The sequence below is a fragment of the Coenobita brevimanus genome, unplaced genomic scaffold (assembly GCF_032717465.1).
Source record: "Coenobita brevimanus isolate Jiangsu-jjx unplaced genomic scaffold, ASM3271746v2 jjx.HiC_scaffold_217, whole genome shotgun sequence".
NCBI classification, from domain to species: Eukaryota; Metazoa; Arthropoda; class Malacostraca; order Decapoda; family Coenobitidae; genus Coenobita; species Coenobita brevimanus.
The window spans coordinates 9,389-28,668 of record NW_027643072.1 but is presented as its reverse complement, the minus strand read 5'-3'; the positions used below and the strand labels follow the sequence as shown (position 1 = coordinate 28,668).

The 19,280-nt window shown below is 42.6% G+C and overlaps 1 pseudogene; it reads left to right on the top strand.

Moving 5' to 3' along the window:
• LOC145389798 (mediator of RNA polymerase II transcription subunit 24-like) overlaps positions 1–18,885 on the top strand; it is a 73,446-nt pseudogene extending 54,561 nt beyond the window's left edge.
• Positions 18,886–19,280: the final 395 nt, after the last annotated feature.

Below are 19,280 nucleotides of genomic sequence, written 5' to 3'. Positions count from 1 at the left end.
GCTAACTTTCCCTCTTGAAAGGGGTCCTCATTCGAGTCTGGTCACTGCCCTTCTTCCTGCTACAGACGATTGATTGGCCCCCAGGTGGCCCCTCCACTTTGGTGGGGCTAGAAACGCCACTGGGCCACATGGTCATGGCCCCCCGCTCATAGGGGAATAAGTTGTATGAAATACGAGGGTGGCTGTGAAACACTAGAAAATATTCTGATTTCTTCTAAAAAGGTCACAGAAGTCACTGCAGGCCTCCGTAATAGACATTTGAAAGCTCTGAAAGATCATAACTCGAAAGGTTGAAAGCCACTTATGTCTGACTTAGTCCCCATCACTCCAAAATCTGGCTACGTCCGTGTAAGGGAGGAAATATATTTAGAGTTTAATATATGTGAACAACTGAAAATCTAGGTAAAATATTTCTGCTTTCATTGCTTCATTGGCATGAAGAAACAAACATATGAAAATAGACATTTTTGTGGTTACGTTATCCAAGCGAACTAGCTAAACCTGTGGTGTACGTGTACGAAGGGTGCGGGGATTGCATACACCATACACGTATATGAAGTACACGGAGGTGAACAGAGCTGCAAACATGCATGCATGCAAACGGAGATTATCATTGTGAGAATGGCCAGGTAATGCATGCTCTCTTGACTCGCATGCACTCTATTGGCGCTTGCAGGGCTCAGCTCATGCATCATCACCGTAGTGCTAGCCAGGCAGTATCTATAGACAGTACAATGCTGTATGGTGCGCCACGAATTGAATCAGCCATGATTTTTCTCCGTGTATGATCATAAATTCCGACCTTCCCCACGCCGCGATGCATTTTGTAATGCTGGTCTCGAGCCAAAACTCCGAGACCAAAAGCTTCGAGACCAAGATCAAGACCAAGACCACATCAAACTGGCTCTGAGACCGGTCTCGAGACCAAGACCAGTCTTGAGACCTACAGCACTGCTAACAACTGCTGCAGGCAGGTTTATGGTGTCTGGCTGTGGGTAGATATGGATAGATAGATAATGTTAAAACTGGTGATTATCAGAACTTTCATGTCAGAATTTGCCTATTGCTAAACAGTCCCCCAAATGATAAATTTTAATCCAAAATACATTATTAGCTATTTATTTTTGAACAGTGATATGTCTGGTAGTAGTAGAGTAACCCTAGTCTGTCTGGTTGAACAAACCCATGAATTGTAGGCAAGCAAGTACTCCTGCAGGTTCATCCAGTGCGGTGAACCAGTGTTCCATGTTGGCAGACAGTGCCTCACTATAGCGAGGCATAGGGAAGAATGGAGGTTTGGTTCATGGATGGATGCCATATTTGCGTCTCTCCATCCAGTTAATAGAGGCACTATAGTAGGCTCCACATTAGTCTGGTTCACAAGATATAATAAATTACGTATTACCAAACCATAACTGCTATTTTTTTGTTTTTTTGAGGGGATGGGGAGAGGAGGGGTTTGTTCCTATCTTAATGTGGTGCATCAAATATGTTATCTATATATGTATGTGACTTTTTTTTTTTTTTTTTTTTTTTTTTTTTTCCCCAGGAGTCAGTGTTACCAGTGATGAATCTGCTTATCAGTGGCAAGAGTCGGGACCTTCTGTTGGCTGCTGCAGCTGCATCAGGAAGCTTACACATATTTGCACAGAAATTTGTTAAGTTCAATGAAGCTAGTATGGTAAGATTTTAAAGATTCTTTGCACAGATTCTTTTGAACTTGAAAATTTGAAAAATTAAGTGAGCTCTTTTCATGATCTGAAATCAGATCAAAGCTGGATATCTGACCCTGTGTAATTTTATTTTATTTTGTGTGTGTGTGTGTGTGTGTGTGTGTGTGTGTGTGTGTGTGCATGCATGCATGTGCTCTTGTGTGCATGTATGTGTGTGTGTGTGTGTGTGTGTGTGTGTGTGTGTGTGTGTGTGTATGTGTGCATGTGTATATATATTTATCTAGTTGTAGTTAGTGGTAGGTGGTGGTGACCATCATCCACTCACTTGATATAGTACTACCTACTTCTTCCTTAGCCTTTGTCATTCTTTTTCTGTGCCTGCTCTCCTCTTTTCCTATTTCTCCCATCTTTCCTGTCACTTCTTATTACTTTTTTTCCTTTACAGGTGGCTTTACATTGAGTGACAAGCCAAATGGTTTCCTGTAAGTCAAGAAACCATTAGCAGCACTGGGTGGTAACCATATAACCAAACCATACATGCCCCCTACATGTCAACAAGTGGGTTGGTGGAGGGTTAGTGCCCCTTCCTATAATACAAATAACTCAAAGTCAAATAACCACCCCTTATAGGATTATAGCATCTGGCAATGGATAGATAGATAGATTTATCTAGTTGTGATATACAGGAAATGAGCTATGTTCGTATGGTCACATCTCCATTTCTCAACCAGTTAATCTTTGCTTTAACCTCATTTAAGTTTTTGGAGTGGATGATCTCTTTGTCCTAGCTATTCCACAGGTCAGTGCATCTGTATGTAAAACTGTATGTTTTGATATCCTTCAAGCAACTTGCCTTTTTCAATTTCTTTCCATGTCTTCGTGTTCCTCCCCCATCCCATACAAACAGATCATCCCTGTCATTTGTGTCTACTCCCATTATGGCCCTGAACCCTTCAGTCTTGTCACCCCTCTCTCTTCTTCCGTCTAAGTAAGGCAGACCCAGCTTTTCTAGTCTTTCCTGATATGATAGATCTGCCAGACTGGTGACCACCTTTGTTGCTCTTCTTTGTATTCTCTTGATATTGTTTATATCTTTCTTTATATGTGGGGACCACAACACTTCCTCATATTCCAGCCTTGGGTAGATCATAGCCACTACCAGTTTTTTCATAATCTCCTCATCTATGTATTGAAATGCCACTCTTGTTTGTTAGGAGCTCATATGTCCATCTGACAGTCTTATTAATGTGTTTTTTGGGAGACAAATTATTCTGGACCAACACTCCCAGGTCTTCTCTTCTCTTGCTTTTGTGATTGGGTCCTTTCTCTTCGAGTAATTTAGTGATGGCCTCCTAGTACTTTTACCCATTTCCAATATTTTGCACTTTTTTGCATTGAGTTTCATTTCCCACACCTGGCTCTAATCGTAAATCCTGTCCTGACCTTCCTGTAGCATTTTACATTCCTCTTCGACTTCTACTCTCCTCGTGATCTTTGTAGCATCTGCAAACTTGAACAAGCTTTCCAGGAGTAGGCTATAAAAAAACACAAGTTTATGAATGGTAGGCATGTTTTAAGAAAGGCAACATGTCAGTCCAAGACTCTCCTTGTCCTGGCCACCTTTTGACCTCTCAGACAGATGAAAGCATTGAGAAAATTTGACAGGCAAGCCTGGAAGATCACTATTGATGAACTACTGGAGGCCACAGGCATTTCTTGCAGTTCATTTCAGCGGATTTTGACACAATATCCTTGCATGCACCAAGTCTTGGCAGAATTCATCTCCCGTCATCTAATGGAAGATCAAAAAACATATTGTGTGAATGTGTGTCTGATCTTGAAAGAACAGTTGAGTAATGACCCATAATTTCTTTCAAGTGTTATCACAGGTGATGAGACCTGGGTTTATGGGTGTGACCCTGTAACAAAGCAACAGTCCAGTCGGTGGAAGACGCTAACATCTCCAAGGCCAAAATAAGCATGTCAGGTCACGTCCAACATCAAGACTGTTAGTCTTGTTTTTTGACATTGAGGTAGTTATTACAAAGAATTTGTTCCCTGTGGACAGACTCAGAACCATAATTTTTACATTACAGTGCTGAAGCATCTGTGGGAGAGCATCAGGCACAAACATCGAGAGAGTGATGCACCCAGAAATGGTTCTTGCATTGCATCACAACAAAACTCCATCACACACACTGCAATGTCAATTCTGCAGTTTTTGGCCACAAACAGTCATTGTTGCTCTGCACCTCCCGTCATGCTCACCGGATCTCTTTCCCTGTGATTCTTTCTTGTTCCCTGAAATTAAGTTATAAAGAAAAGGTGGAAGATTTTACAACTTACAAGACATCCAGGAAAAAAATCCAGGAGTCTCTGGACAAGGTGACAAAAGAAAACTACAGGAAGTGTTTCCAGGAATGGGAAAAGTGCCAGGACAAGTGTACAGAGTCCCATGGGGACTACTATGAATGGAACTAAAATGGATTTGCTGTAAGTTTTGTAATGAAGGTTTATGTTTACAATTCCAGGAAATTTGGGGTCTCCCCTTGGATGTGAAGAGTCCTGTACAGTAAGCCCTCGAAATACAAAAACCCGAAGTACGAATTTTCGATGGTACAAAATCGATTAATATAGGACAAATTCCACAGTACGAAAATATCTGTCTCGATGATACGAAAATCGATACTCGATATGAAAGGAAATGCAGAGATAGCCCGATTATCCAGACTATATGATGTGAAGAAGTGCCTGAATAGTCTGAAATAACGATTAATCTGGCGGAAACAAAACACAAGTACTGTTAGATTGATTTATTTACCGGTAAATGTACAATGATAGACACAACTATCTTCCCAGTTCAGTCTGAAGAAAATTTACACCAGGTGAAATACAATGAAAACCCTGTTTCTACTAGTGCGTGTTTCAAATGGTTCGATTTTTCCACGCTGTATTCGTCAGACTTTGGGAAGATACTTGTGTCTTTCATTGTACACTTGAAGCAGCAGAAAGACCTTACCAATTCAATTCATAATCCTCCAGCTTGTTTCTGTAATTTTCTGACAACTTTCAGTTTGGCAAATTACTTTTTCTTGCTGAAAAATTTCCTCCCCGTTATTATCGTCACTTTCCCCTACAATTGTTTCCAGCGCAGTGGAAGAAACTCAGCGTGCTCAAAGGTGGATATTGTTTCCCAATTTCCCAACTGGAGGTTAGGTTAGGTTAAAATTATTAGGTACAGATAAGCTCGGTTAGGCCAGGTTTAGTTAAACACTTAGGGAAGAACAGTCCTTTCCGCCATTATGTTAACGAAATAAACGAGTTGTCACACCAGAACAGCTAAAAATGACGGGGAAACAGATTTAATAAGAAACGTTTACTGTATTTATCAACCCAGAAATAATCTGAAAAATACAACTGACTATCAGGAAGAACTGATTTGGTAAGGTGCTCTTACTGCTTAAAGTAACACATATGTTTAGCCCCCTCAATGGCTGTTGGGTTCAGATATTTGCGTGCTCCCGTGGTCGGCCTTGGGACCATTTTTTCAAAGTTCTAAAATCAATTTATTTTTCTTACATATGTGAAAAGACTCCTCTGGCACACCTGGCTTTTTTTTTTTTTTTTTTTTTTTTTTTTTTTTTTTTTCCCCCCCTAAACCCATCCTGTGATTTGCTATGATTCGTGTAAGAATTAATAAAATTAGGATGCGTGTTACATCAGCATGTGTACATCGACCGAAAACATCTGGGACGAAGTGAACTGTGAACGCCAGACTGCTTGAGGTGGTAGAGAAGGGTCGTGTAAACACACCAGTGACCCTCATTCCCCTCCCATAATTGCTCGCAGTTTTTTTTAGCTCACCCTAACTCAACGTCACTGACACCAGTACAGTAAGGCGTTGTTCAGGGCCAGCAGCTATGAAAGCGATAATGGAATACATTATTGTTTGTATCAGTCCTCTCTCTTTCACACATACACTTAAGAACAAACAATAGAATGAGCAGTAAATCTACACTAACTCAAAGGAGCAGAAATAACTGTGCTCAGTCGGTCCGAAATATATTGGGAAGAGTGATACCGAACGAAGAATGTGGAACTGAATGCTAACCTACGAGAACATGTGGGATGAAAAAGTAATTTTTTTCTGATTAGTAAATACTTTTGTTCCATATTGTCTCTTAAAATTGTAAAACCCATAATCTTTCGTGTAAGCATACAGCCTAAAGACCTTACCAATTCAGTTCATATTCCTCTAGTTTGTCTTCTATACTTTTCTATTTTGAGGGTGGTAAATTATGTTCCCTTGCAGAAAGAAACTTACTCAAAATTAGGACACATGTAACATAAGCATGTTAAACATTGGCGAATACATCTGGAGTGAAGAGAACGCCTGACTGATGGTATGGTAGAGTAGGGTCATGTACACACACCAGTGACCTTCGTTCCCTTCCCGTAATTGTTCACAGTTTTTTATAATGCCCTAACTCAACGTCATTGACATCGAAACAGTGAAGTGTTGTTCAGGGCTGGCAGTTATGAAGGGGTTAATGGAATACTGTATGAAAATTCAAAATGGGCGCGGTGCATAGCGCTGCACTCGCTTGCCGAGAGAAAACGAACTAACCCCTCTCCGGTAAACAAATTTTCGCGCGCTTCTCAGTTGAGTCCATGTCCCTCATCTCTTCACAGCCTTACTGTACGAGAGGATATTTTCGCAGCCCTTCACCTTTTCATATTGTTCCGCCATGCCTCCCAAGTGCCCTGCATCATCTCCAGCATTGGGGGAGCAGCACCGTACTCTAATTCTGGAAAGGAAATTGGAAATTATAAGACCCCATAAGGAGGGGCAGGAAGTCTCGGAGATTGGGTGTGCTTTAGGCGTTGCTGTTTCCACCATTGGGACTGTGACGAAGAAAAAGGAGATGTACAAGAATATGGCCACCTCTTTCTCTACAGTTGTATACAGGTATTGCTTACTTCTTAACAGAGGGGAGTGAAGTTTAGGTGGGGGCCTGAGGGGGTCCTGGAACACATCCCCTCATTTATATGTATATTTCAATGGGGAAAATCGTTCCGATATATGAAATTTTGAATTACAAAAGTTTTTTTTGGTCCCTATCCCTTTCGTGTGTCAAGGACTCACTATACTTTCTTTCACCATTTCAGGTTTCTATCTGACCCCATCTTTAAATGGGAAAATGATTCTAAATGATAATGATAAGTTTTATGTTACTTCATGCTGTGTTACACAGAATGCTAAAATTCTATCTATCTATCTATCGCCTGATGCCATAATCCCGTTAGGGGTGGCCATTTGTCTCTGAGTTATTTGTTTTACAGGAAGGGGCACTAACCCTCCACCAACCCACTTGATGACACGTAGGGAGCACGTAATTGTTTGGTTATATGGTTACCACCCAGCGTTGTAAATGGTTTCTTGGCTTACAGGAAACCATTAGGCTTGTCACTCAATGTAAAGCCACCTGTAAAGGAAAGAAAAGCAATAAGAAGTGACAGGAAAGATGGGAGAAATAGGAAGAGAGGAGGGCAGGCACAGAAAAAGAATGATAAAGGCCGAGGAAGAAGTAGGCAGCAATACATATTCACAATACAGTAAACCCTTCATAAATTGAACTATATGTGGGTCTAGGGTAGTTCAACTTACAAATTTTTTGACTAACTGGAAATAATTGTAAAAAACTATATTAACCCCCTCCCCCTCAGTAATCACCAGTTATGTACAATTACTTGTTTATTAACGCTAAACTAAGGAAGCATTCTAAAGGAATAGAAATAAACATTTCGGCACATGTTATAGGCTAGGCCAGGGTAGGAGGTTGCATAGGTGGAGGGATGCAGTAGTCACTTAATTACGTAAAGTTCTGCACTTATATACTTCACTTTACAATCAGTTGAACTAAAATGTAACACTTGGGATATAATAAACTAAAATGTAGCACTTGGAATATAAGAAAGTAAAATGTAACCTTTTGAATAAACACAAAGTCATGCCTCAGCCAGAGTTCGACTAGCTGGAAACTCTGCCTTCTGCAGGGTCAACGTATCCAGGTTTTACTGTACTGTAGTTCTGTAATGTCGTAACAGACATACATTTGTATCAGTAATTTTCATTTATTAGCCCCTTTAATCATGATACTGCCTCTCAGTTTTTCTTGCTGTATGTATCTGTAAGCTGGGTAGAAATATAGAGGATTGAATACTGTCTTCTGCACAGGATCCACAGCCTGGTGAAACTTCAAAGATGGCTGCAAACCGTGCTCTTATGTTTGACATCTCCTTCCTGCTGTTGTGTCACATTGTCCAGCTGTATGGAATTGATGTAAGTAAGCTCTCTTCTCTATTCTGTAGAGGTCGTCTTATATATCTTTGTTGTTTGATAATACAAAAGCATAACTTGTATGACAGAATAGATAGGCAAGGTATGTGGAAGGTATTAAGAATACATTGAGTGGAGGGGAAATTGTTGAGTGCTGTGAAGAGTATGTATGAGGGAGCTAGGGCTACGGTGCGAGTGGATGGTGAGCTGAGTGAGTTCTTTGATCTCAATGTGGGACTGAAACAGGGTTGTGTGATGTCTCCATGGCTGTTTAATATATACATGGATGGGGTTGTAAAGGAGGTGCAAGGTAGGGCAGTGGATGTGGAGGTGGCTCTAATGAATGAGGGTGAGATTTGGAAGATTCCGGTGTTGCTGTTTGCTGATGATACAGTATTGTTGAGTGAAGATGAATGGGAGTTGCAAGGTTTGGTGAATGAATTTGGGACAGTGTGTAGGAGGAGGAAGCTGAAAGTTAATGTAAACAAAAGTAAAGTTATGGTGTTTGAGAGGAATGAAGTCACAGAGTGTGCAGTGAGGTTGGATGGTGAGGATATGGAGAATATGAGTGCATTCAAGTACTTGGGTAGTGTGATGAGTAAGGATGGAACTTTGGGGGATGAAGTAAATGAAAGGGTACAGCAGGGAAGGAAGGTTGTTGGTACACTGAAAGCAGTGATGAGAAATAGGGAGGTGAGTATGGAAGTTAAGAAGTCACTGCATGATGGTATTGTGATCCCTACCCTGACGTATGGAAGCGAGGCGTGGACCTTGCAAGAAGGGAACAAGTCAAGAGTGAGAGCAGTGGAAATGAGTTACTTGAGAGGAGCATGTGGAGTGACGTGGAGGGACAGGTTGACGAATGAAGAAGTGAAGGAACGTTGTGGGGTAGATGTGGATGTGGTTGAAAAGATTAGGAGAAATACACTGAGGTGGTTTGGACATGTGGAGAGGATGGAGAATGAAAGACTGAATAAGAGGGTGTATGTAGGTGAGGTGGAGGGAGGGAGAGGGAGGGGTAGACCGAGGATGAGGTGGAGGGATGGAGTTGAGAGGTATATGAGGGAGGGGGGGGTGAGTTGGGGGGAGGGGAGTCAAATGGTGGGTGACAGAGTGACTTGGAGGCGTTTTGTCTGCGTCCACCCTTTGCGGGATTAGGGCGTCGGGCTATAGATAGATATAGGTAGATAACTTGTACAGCAGTCTGATGATTAACTAAGACGACTTTATTTTTATTATTATTATTATTATTATTATTATTATTATGATATTTATTTTTTCAATTTATTTTTTCTTTTGGCACCTGGTGATTTAGTGGGAAATTACGGTGCTCCAATCGGATTGAGCTGGCGAAGGTTTATATCCAAGGGATGGTTGGGGTTTATTACTCATGTAATGCCACTTAGTGATGAATGAGGCCGGTCACTCCCATCTTAAATGTCAGGACCAATTTGCCTAGCCCCGGGTTCATATGCTTCTCATGGGGCAATGTAGGATTGGATGATGAATGAATGAATGATATTTATTTTGTATTTTTTGCTACTACCAGTCATTGTTATACAGCTTAAGAAGGAGTAAAAAAAATCCCAGTTAACCTTCTCCATGCAATAACACAATTTGTACTTAATTCATGTTACTGTTAGACTATAATAGTTTGCTAAGGAAAACCCATTGTGATGAATGGGTTGAGATAATGTAGTACAGTAGTATCTGTTCATAAGCTTTAACCCTTTGGAGATGGAATGTTTCCATCAACAGAGTGAAATTGGTAACAACTAGCATAAAATTATTAAATGTCCCAGGTCTCATTTGTCCTTTTTGGCATAAAAAGCATCTTTTATAACAATACATTTCTGTAATTTGTTATACTTGAAAGAAAATTCTGCATTTGGAGGCTGCAATAGGATTATTAGTACATTAAAATGTGTTAGCGGCATAAGAACTAACAGTCAGGAATAGGAGCATTGGGGTGGTAGGTGGGGGCACTCAACATCCACTCACTCGATGTAGTGCTGCTCTTGGGTGGCTACCCTTTCCTCTCTTCCTTCGTTGTTTCCTCTTATGTCATTCTTTCCTCTTCCTGCTGTCTATGAGTGACAAGCCAAATGGTTTCCCGTACACCAGGAAACCATTTACTATGCTGGGTGGTAACCATATATCTAGACTATGGCACCTGGTGGTGTAGTAGGTAATTAAGGCACTCCAGCCTGATTGAGCCTGTGTCAGTTCATATCCAAGGGGTGGTTGGAGTTTATTGCTCACGTAATGGCATACAGGGAAGAGTGAGGCTTGTCACTCTCATCTTAAATGTCCCAACTTACCTTTCCCGGGCTCCTACAATCCTCATGGGGCAGCACAGGTTTAGATGATGGATGGATGGATGGTATGTGGAGTATTGTAGATTGTATAGGATAAGAAACAATGAAGTCTTGGCCATAATGACATCTCCACCTGCCATGTGGGGTTATGGACAGCATTCTGCATGGCCATAAAAACTAGGACAATAAATCATGTGGGTCAATCAGCCAGAGTTTGTCATAGGCTGTGCTCCCTCCCTCACTCAGCAGTGTGGGATCATTCTGACATGTGTAATATTAACTTTAGTGAAGCCCACTTTAAAATAATAAGTTCATGCTGTAGAGAAAATCTAAGAACATTGGAATACATTTGTTAAGACAGAAGATTATTTTCTTCTTATGCTTTTCTTGATGGAAATAACAAGTAGAATGATCTTCCTTTCTCATTCCTACTTCAGGTGGTGGTTTCAGAAGAGTGTGAAACTTTTGTGGAGCAGTGGATGAAGGAGAACATGCCAGAGCCTGGCAGAGTCAAGGCACCTCTTGTGGCCACACGCACTGACCAGAGTGCCGTTGAAGAGTTCATCAGGGAGGTCAGTGTAACAGATTTGAAGCATAAGTACAAGTTAGTCGATTCATATGTGTTAAGTTTTCTGATTTCACAGTCCTTTGAATTGTCCACAAAGGAGGCACACTCATACTAAAACTGTGGTTATTGTGAAGGTACAACCAAGTCTGATCCTGTCAGAAGAGGATCCAAGTTGGGTAAAACCTATGTAATCACAAACACAGTTTTCTGTGTATGTTTATAATTCATCTGATGTATTTTATATATGGTTAAGCGTGTGTATGTGTGTGTTTTCTGTGCTTTTGTCTCTTACTTCGGTGTTTGCAGTAGTCAAACCCCGATATGTGATCCCGCAATAAGTGATACCCAAGCTTAATGATGTGGGTAGAAATACCACCGTACCCCACCTAACAATGGCTGAGATCCGGTTTTGCAGTGTGTCCTGCTTTGTATCGTCCGGGAGCGATGGGCTCAAAGTTTAAATCACACACTTTTCCGCAGCAGACTTAGCCCGCCCACTTGCCAGGATGCGCGGAAACACTCGCGCAGCCGCGCACCCATTGCTGACCCCCGCATGAACCCATATTGCTCTTCTTACACCGCCCGTCACGGAGTGAGGATCTCTCTTACGCTTGCCTTCCCCATATCGTGTTGTATCACCAATATTATGCAAGCCGCTGTCGTAGTGCCTCGTAACTGTGTCCCAGGAGTACTGTGAATAGGACAGTGATACTAACCGTGTGAGGAGTGCGATTTTTTGTTAATTTTGACCTAATTGATTGTGATCATGTCTGGTAAGGGCATTGCATGTGGTGGGGCTAGTGGTGGTAGTGGTAACCCTAGTTGGGGTGGTAAGCAGCCTGCTAGTGTTGGAGCTGGTGGTGTTCCCATGAAGCGCCCTCGTAAAGCTCTGTCGGTTGAAGTGAAGTTAGACATTCTAGAGCACCACGACAAAGGCGAGGGTGCATGTGCTGCCGCACTTTGCAGCAGTTGGTGAGGGTGTGTGCCAGCGACGACAGGACGATGGTCCAGTCATTCTGGAAGGGTTATAACATATGCCACGCCATCAAAAACATCGCAGCTGCATGGAGGGAAGCAGGCCAGCCCACCATGAGTGGTGTGTGGCACAAGCTATAGCTGGAGTGCATACATTCCTTCACCGGCTTCCCCGAGGGCATGCAAGCACCGCTGGTAGAACGGGTGCTGTAGGACATTGTGCAGCTGTCGGACAAGGTGGGCTTCGGGGAGGTCGACAAGGAGGAGATGGAGGAGGTCCTGGACAACCACAGGGAGAAGCTCAACAACGAGGAGCTCCTCATTGTGGGGATTCAGCGGGGGCACCAGGAGGCAGAGGAGGAGAAAGTCACTCTTGAAGTGTGAGCCCTTAGTATGAAAATTCTGAAGGAGATGATGGCCAAGGTTGACAAGGCCATCGCACTTGTGCATACTCACGACTCTGTCTCAGGACAAAGCAAAGGCACATCAGATCAGCTGGTGGAGGGGATGAAGGTATACTGGATGATGCTGGAGGAAACGAAGAGGGCAGCCAGGCAGACTACCATCACTGCCTTCTTCAAACAGGCCCCCACCATGCCAGTGACCTGTAGAGGATCTCTCCAGCCCTTGACCAGCGGAGAATCTCCCCAGTCATCATTCAGCAGAGGAACACTGAGGGCTTTCTCCCGCCGAGGACATTGTGCTCAGCCCCTGGGCCCGTACTTATAAAAACTACATCATAGTTAGGTGAAAGTCATAAATGTGAGACTTAAGGAGTACCTCATCATAACTAAGTTGAGACTTTGTTAGGTCGAAGTCACAAGCTGCTGAGTTAGCGGTTGGCGCTGCGTAGCACTTGAGAGTTTCAAAAAATGAAGAAAAATCTAAGAAAACAACAGAGAAAAGATGCTACAAAAAATCAGAAATTACTACGATATTTTCTTAAATGTTTTCAGGGTAAAGTAAACAGATTAATGTCATTTTTGAGGAATTATTAATTTACCACTTTGTGTTGTGGACGAGGACATGTTGCCTCTCCACACCACCTTGTAAACAAACACCACCACCGCCATCCAAGCATGGAGAACTCCAACAGTGTAACAAGCAAACGTTCCAGAAAGCAAAATTGGACCCCGATGCCACATATAAGCTGGCACAGTTGTATCTTGAGAACATACACATGCTGAAGGGGGTTAAAGCCTTGTTTCTTGCCGTTGGTCTTGTTAAGGTCTCCTGCACCAAATCGGTCACAAAAATTATGCCTGCACGGTCCAAACAATATCTCTTGACCAGTTCTGCATCACTTAGCTCGTTAAGCACATCTTTCCTTTCACGAAAACGTCTTGGTTGGCGCTGGCGAATTTGTTGTTGTTGTGGTGCGGCGGCCATCTTTACTGTTATGATCGAGTCATAAGCCGCGTCCGAAGCGCTATAACCACTCGGGAGGGGTCTTAAGCTATGACTCAGTTTAAGTCGAACATAAGGACTTATGACTCGCTCCTATGAATTTAGGACAGACTTTCGCCTTATGACTGAGTCTTAGTGTTTTATAAGTACGGGCCCTGGTTCTGGACCTCACCTCAAGCCGATCCCCATCTTCCGCGTCACCTGAGTTTCCACTGCTGAACTCAGCCACTCCATCACTATCTTCCTCGCCTTAGCCTCGATCTCTGGCACCACTTCGGCCACTGTCTCTGTTTCCCTCGCCACCATGTGAGCCACTGCATCTATCTCTTTGCCTTACCACCTCAAACAGTCATCACAGCTGTCTCCCATGCCACCTTGTCTGCCATCGCATTGCATCCCATCGCCACCTAGTGAGTCTTTGCATCGCACCCCATTGCCACCCCCAGAGCCATTGCATCAGTCTCCCACTACCATCATCCCACCTCGCCAGGCTTCCTTCCCCTCTGACCCTCCCCTGGAGATGGGGTTTGAAGGCTTTGAGGAGGAGGAGTGAGTGCTAAGGAGCACCACATGTACCCTAGCCTTGGGGGAGATAGCAAGGATGACGACCAGGACCAGACATGGACTCACAAGACGTAAGTGATGATAGGTATATGATATTTTTTTATTTTTTATGATTTTCAGATTTTATTTGTTGGTTTTAGTGAGTTACTAACAGGTTTCAGACTTAGGTTAGCTTGCTTTACAGCGTTAGGCCATTTAGATTGCCTATATACCTTATTTTTGGATTCATTGTGGTGGGTTTAGGACTTGGTTGCGGGGAATCTCAAGGCTCAAAAATGCATCCCTATACTTTACATGTTAAATCAGCCCCGATATGTGATACCCCAGTTAGTGTTGGGGTTTTTCTTAATGCATCACATTGTTAAACCCAGGTTGACCTGTACTATTATGCAGACTTGTGAATTAATAATTTGTTTTATGTTTCATGCACAGTATTACATCTTTTTGTTGAAAAGAAAAATACAGTTTAGTACAACAGACTGTTAATTTGCACTGCTATTGTGTCTGCAAATTTTACTGCACAACTTGAAATGTGGAGATCACGTCATTGAAGCTCATGATATATTGTAATGGTGAAATACCCCAGTTTTTGTAGAGTACCTCCTTTGGTTCTCATGAAAAATTTGTATCCCCACCTGATCATATGTGACATTAATTGCAGTACACATACAACCTCTCGGAACATCACTGTGCATAAAGAAGACTTAATTAGAGTGTACATATGGTTAATTAGTGGTGATCACTTTCCATGACAGAACGGGCAGTGTTTGGGAGTCAGGGAATGGGTATCTTTAGATGATGACTTCTGTAGGGTAAAACTGGGCAATTTTGCTGTGTACGGTGGTTTTTGCTAAATACAAACTGCCACATATGGGATACAGTAATCCCTGTACTATCCGGACGCCCACTTTCCAGACACCCCACTTACCGGACATTATGGGCCTGGACCTTCGGAATCCAAAAATGGCCAAAAAAAGAAAAACATCCCCCCAAAATCCGAATTTTTTCCCGCCCGTAATTTGAAATTGCCACTGGGCGCCGAACAGCTGTTTGCACCATGGCTCCTTCACCCCTTCCTTCCTCCCCTCTCCCCCCTCCCCTCTCAGGGTTGCCATTTGGTATTTTTCGCTACCAAATGTGGGCCAATTTGGTATTGAAGAATTTGTTTGGTAATGAATCAGAGTAATGCATTACCAAACGGATTTTTCACACATATGAGGATACACAGGATGGAGATGGTGGATTGTCTGCTCTCTCTGATTAATCTGCTAGCCTACATAACATGAAAATAATCAACATGCTGTTAATTATAAGGAGAGTGATTAATATTCCATCCATCCATCCATCATTCAATCCTACGTTGCCCCATGAGGAGCGTAGGAGCCCGGGGTTAGGCAGTTGGTCCTGACATTTAAGATGAGAGTGACCAACCTCACTCATCCCTGAGTGGCATTACGTGAGCAATAAACCCCATCCATCCCTTGGATATAAACCTTCACCGGCTCAATCCGATTGGAGCACAATAATTACCCACTAAACCACCAGGCGCCAAAATTTGGTTATATGGTTACCACCCAGCATAGTAAATTGTTTCCCGGTGTACAGGAAATCATTTGGCTTGTCACTCAGTGTAGTCACCCACAGGCAGAAGTAAGAGGGAAGAATGAAGGAATGAAAGACAGAAGTGGGAGTGTAAAGTCATCCGTAGGCAGAAGGACGAGGAAAGAATGAAGGAAAGAAAGATAGAAGAAGATGGAAGGAAAGAAGGATGGAGGAGAAGACAGGGCAGACACCCGAGAGCAACACTACGTTGAGTGAGTGGATGGTGAGCGCCCCCACCTACCACAACACTTTTATATATAATTAGTGAAGAATAAATGCTTGCTTTATGAATTTGGTAATGAAAAGCTAAATTTGGTCATGAAAATTGAGGAGTTTGGTAATGTGGCTGAGTTTCAACCTTGCAACCCTGCTCCTCCCTCACCACCAGTTACCGCCTAACTGTCATCACAAGTGGATGCTTATCACAATGGATGCCACACATGCTCATTTTTGTAAATAAACAGTGAATAAACTGCAATACCTCGCCACTAGACCACGTGGGAATTTACAGTGTTGTGCAGTGTTAAAATTTTAGAATTTAGAGTGCAAAGGATCAGCTGTGGAGTGCAAACTGGTGGTTCAAACTGGCCTGGTGCAATTAAGAGCAGAATGTACAGTGTTAAACAATTATAACTCACAGTGCAAAGAATTGCTGTAAGTGCAGCACAACACTGGATTACTGTACGTACTTCGAGAGCATTTTCACCACTGCCAAAGCCTTAGAGAAGGTGGCCACAGACGTGCTGTAAGTACCCTTTACACTGCTGTTTTCCATAACCACTTCTAATTCTTCATTCTCTGGTTCCTTTTCATTTATTTCATGCTTTATGTCCATTATTGGTTTGAATAGGGTCTGAAATAGGTTTAAATAGGTGCTTTGCATGTCTGGTAGGAAGTTATTTAGGTGGCTTTTAAAGTTAGGCTGGGTTAGAGTCCTCAAGTACAAGTCCAGCAGGCTGGGGCCCACTATCTGGACGGGACCACTTTCTGGACATGCCTTTGGCTCTGTTACGTCGGATAGTGGAGGGATTACTGTATATTTCAAGAGCAAGAGTTTACACACCCGATGATGTAAGTCTCGTCCAGGTTGACCGAGTATTTCACACACAGCAGCGCGGCAAAGAAAATAATAGTTACCCTTCCCAGTCTGGCGAGAGGAGGTACCTCGCAGAAAGTGACCTCATTACAGTGATTCACCTGTTATGGAAACTGTAATATGACTATATATCTTTAACATAAAGGTATCTATCTATTTATCTATTGCCAGATGCCACAGTCCCGTAAGGGGTGGCCATTTGACTTCGATTTATTTGTTTTACGGGAAGGGGCACTAACCCTCCACCATTCCGCTTGTTGACACGTAGGGAGCACGTATGGTTTGGTCATATGGTTACCACCCAGTGGTGTACGAGTAAATGGTTTCTTGGCCTACAGGAAACCATTTGCATGTCACTCAATATAAAGCCACCTGCAAAAGAAAGAAAAGCAAAAAGAAGTGACAGGAAAGATGGGAGATATAGGAAGAGAGGAGGGCAGGCACAGAAAAAGAATAATAAAGGGTAAGGAAGAAGTAGGCAGCACTACATCAAGTGAGTGGGTGATGGTCGCTGCCACCTGCCACTACATAAAGGTATAACATGGCTTTATGTGTGCAAAAATGTTTCACTTACCATAGGAAAACAAATAATTACAACATTAAAGGAGTAAAAAGCTTTGGCTTAGAGATGTAACCCACAGAAATATATGGTAATGCACGGTAGATATCCAATAACAGACATTACTTTGGGCTAATAACATACACACATATTACCATACATACACTAGGTATTGCTACAATAAAAAAGCAAAGTCTTATTTTAGATTATAAAGTGTAATAAAGCCGAGAAAAGACTCCTTATTTGTTGCATCACGCGAGAGTGTAGGGTTGTAGCAGAGAAGGAAGGTGGAGGGAGGGTGGGGAATTTCCGGAGGGAGGAAGTGAAGAGTGTGGAAACATCACTCATTCAAGTAGGAAAGAGAAGTGGTGAGGGATACGTCTCTTGGCAGCCATGTCAGGGGAGTCAGGTGAGTGGAGGGGGGGGGCAGGAGGGGAGTCACTGCTACAGCCAAACCTCACCTCTATGCTGTAGTGGCAGCAGGAAGGGTAGAAAGATTGGGATATGTCACATAAGGCATCAACTGAGGGGGTAGGTAGAGGGAGAGAGATGGCAGAGGGGGGGCTAACCCCCCCACTCTGTTGGCGGGCTGGAGCCCTCCTCCCTCCCTCTCAACTCGTAGCTGGTGTGGTCTTGGAGCAGGTTACATTAAGTAAGAAGTGGGAAACTTTGAATGCAGTTTTGTATTGCATTTGATCTATCGCGCTTTTTAGGCCAGGGTGTCAGAGTAATGCAAACCCCCACAGGGCTGTTTAGGGTGTTAGGGGTTAAGCCGGGGTATTGCATCTAGGGGTTTTGTATATCGCGATATTACTGTATACGGTATATATACAGTATATATATAGTGAGAGAGAGAATTTGACTTTAAAAATTTAAATTTCTTAATGCGTTTACACTTTTTGCGTGGCCTTGAAGTCGAGGTGGAGGACAGAGCAAGTTTTGGAGGCCGAGGTCAAGGCCATGACGCAGAGACCAGTCCTTAGCCCCGTGCCTGATGTGTACTATGGCAACCCTATACGTGGATTCTGTATTAAGAAACATAATTTTTCTATACGTGTGTGTATTGTAAGTATATTTGACAATTGGATTTTAAAAAATAGATTAACTTATTCTGTGTTATATAAAATGCCTTAAAAAGGAATGGGGTTGATGGACTAGGAATCCTTAGGAATCCTACTACCCAGGAATGATCTGGGGGGGGGGGGAAATGATGCAGAAGTTTCACAGCTGGGCTCCATGCCTACTTGGGAGCCTAATTAAACTGGGCAAGCTTGTATGGCTGTGTGTAATGAGCAGTGTGAATGAAAATTATAAGAGAATAAATAAGAGGAAGTATTCATGAAAGGAAGAAATTGTCAGTAAGTGAATGATGGGAAAGCTATGATATGCACAGTGTCAGGTTCGTGTACTCATGGATGAGTTGGACAGTAGAGGAGTTTGTTGAATGATGAATTAAGAAGATGATTAATGATTATAATTGATGCTGTCACATATGCTCCTTCTGATGACAGAGGTATTGAAGGAAAGAACAGTTGCAGCCTTAGTGTAAAATAATTTCAGAGTTATACTGTACTTGAATAAAAATTTGTGTTTATCATTTTTCAGCATGATGCGATGGAGTGAAGTGTGCCAGGTGGCAGGTGTGGCATTGCGTGAGGTAGTGACAGCAGCACAGCAAGGAGCACTTCCACTGCAGCATGTGCGAGAACTATAAGACCGCCTCCGATACCACCTCTGTTGCCTCCCCATATGTGTTGCCACTTGGCTCTGCTCTCATGTCCAGGTCGGTCTGGTCTGGGATGATAGTCTTATTGAATTGATTTTTGCATGACATGCAAGAGCTATTACAAGTTTCAGATACAGTTTACTGTAGTCAGACATCAGCTTTCATGAAGTGTTCCATTTGAAGATTTAAATATTTGTGGCATTATCAAAAGTTCCACAAATAACAATTGTAGGAGGATCTGAGAATTACAAAGGATTAATGATGTGACACATTTCCCTATTTCACTTTGCATGCTATTGACAATTAATTTATTTCTTGTTATTAATAACATGATAGGTGGGGGCACTCATCATCCACTTACTCGATGTAGTGCTGCTCTCGGGTGACTGCCGTTTCCTTCCCCTTCTGTCTTTATTTCCTTCATTCTATCCTCCTCCTTCTGCCTATGGGTG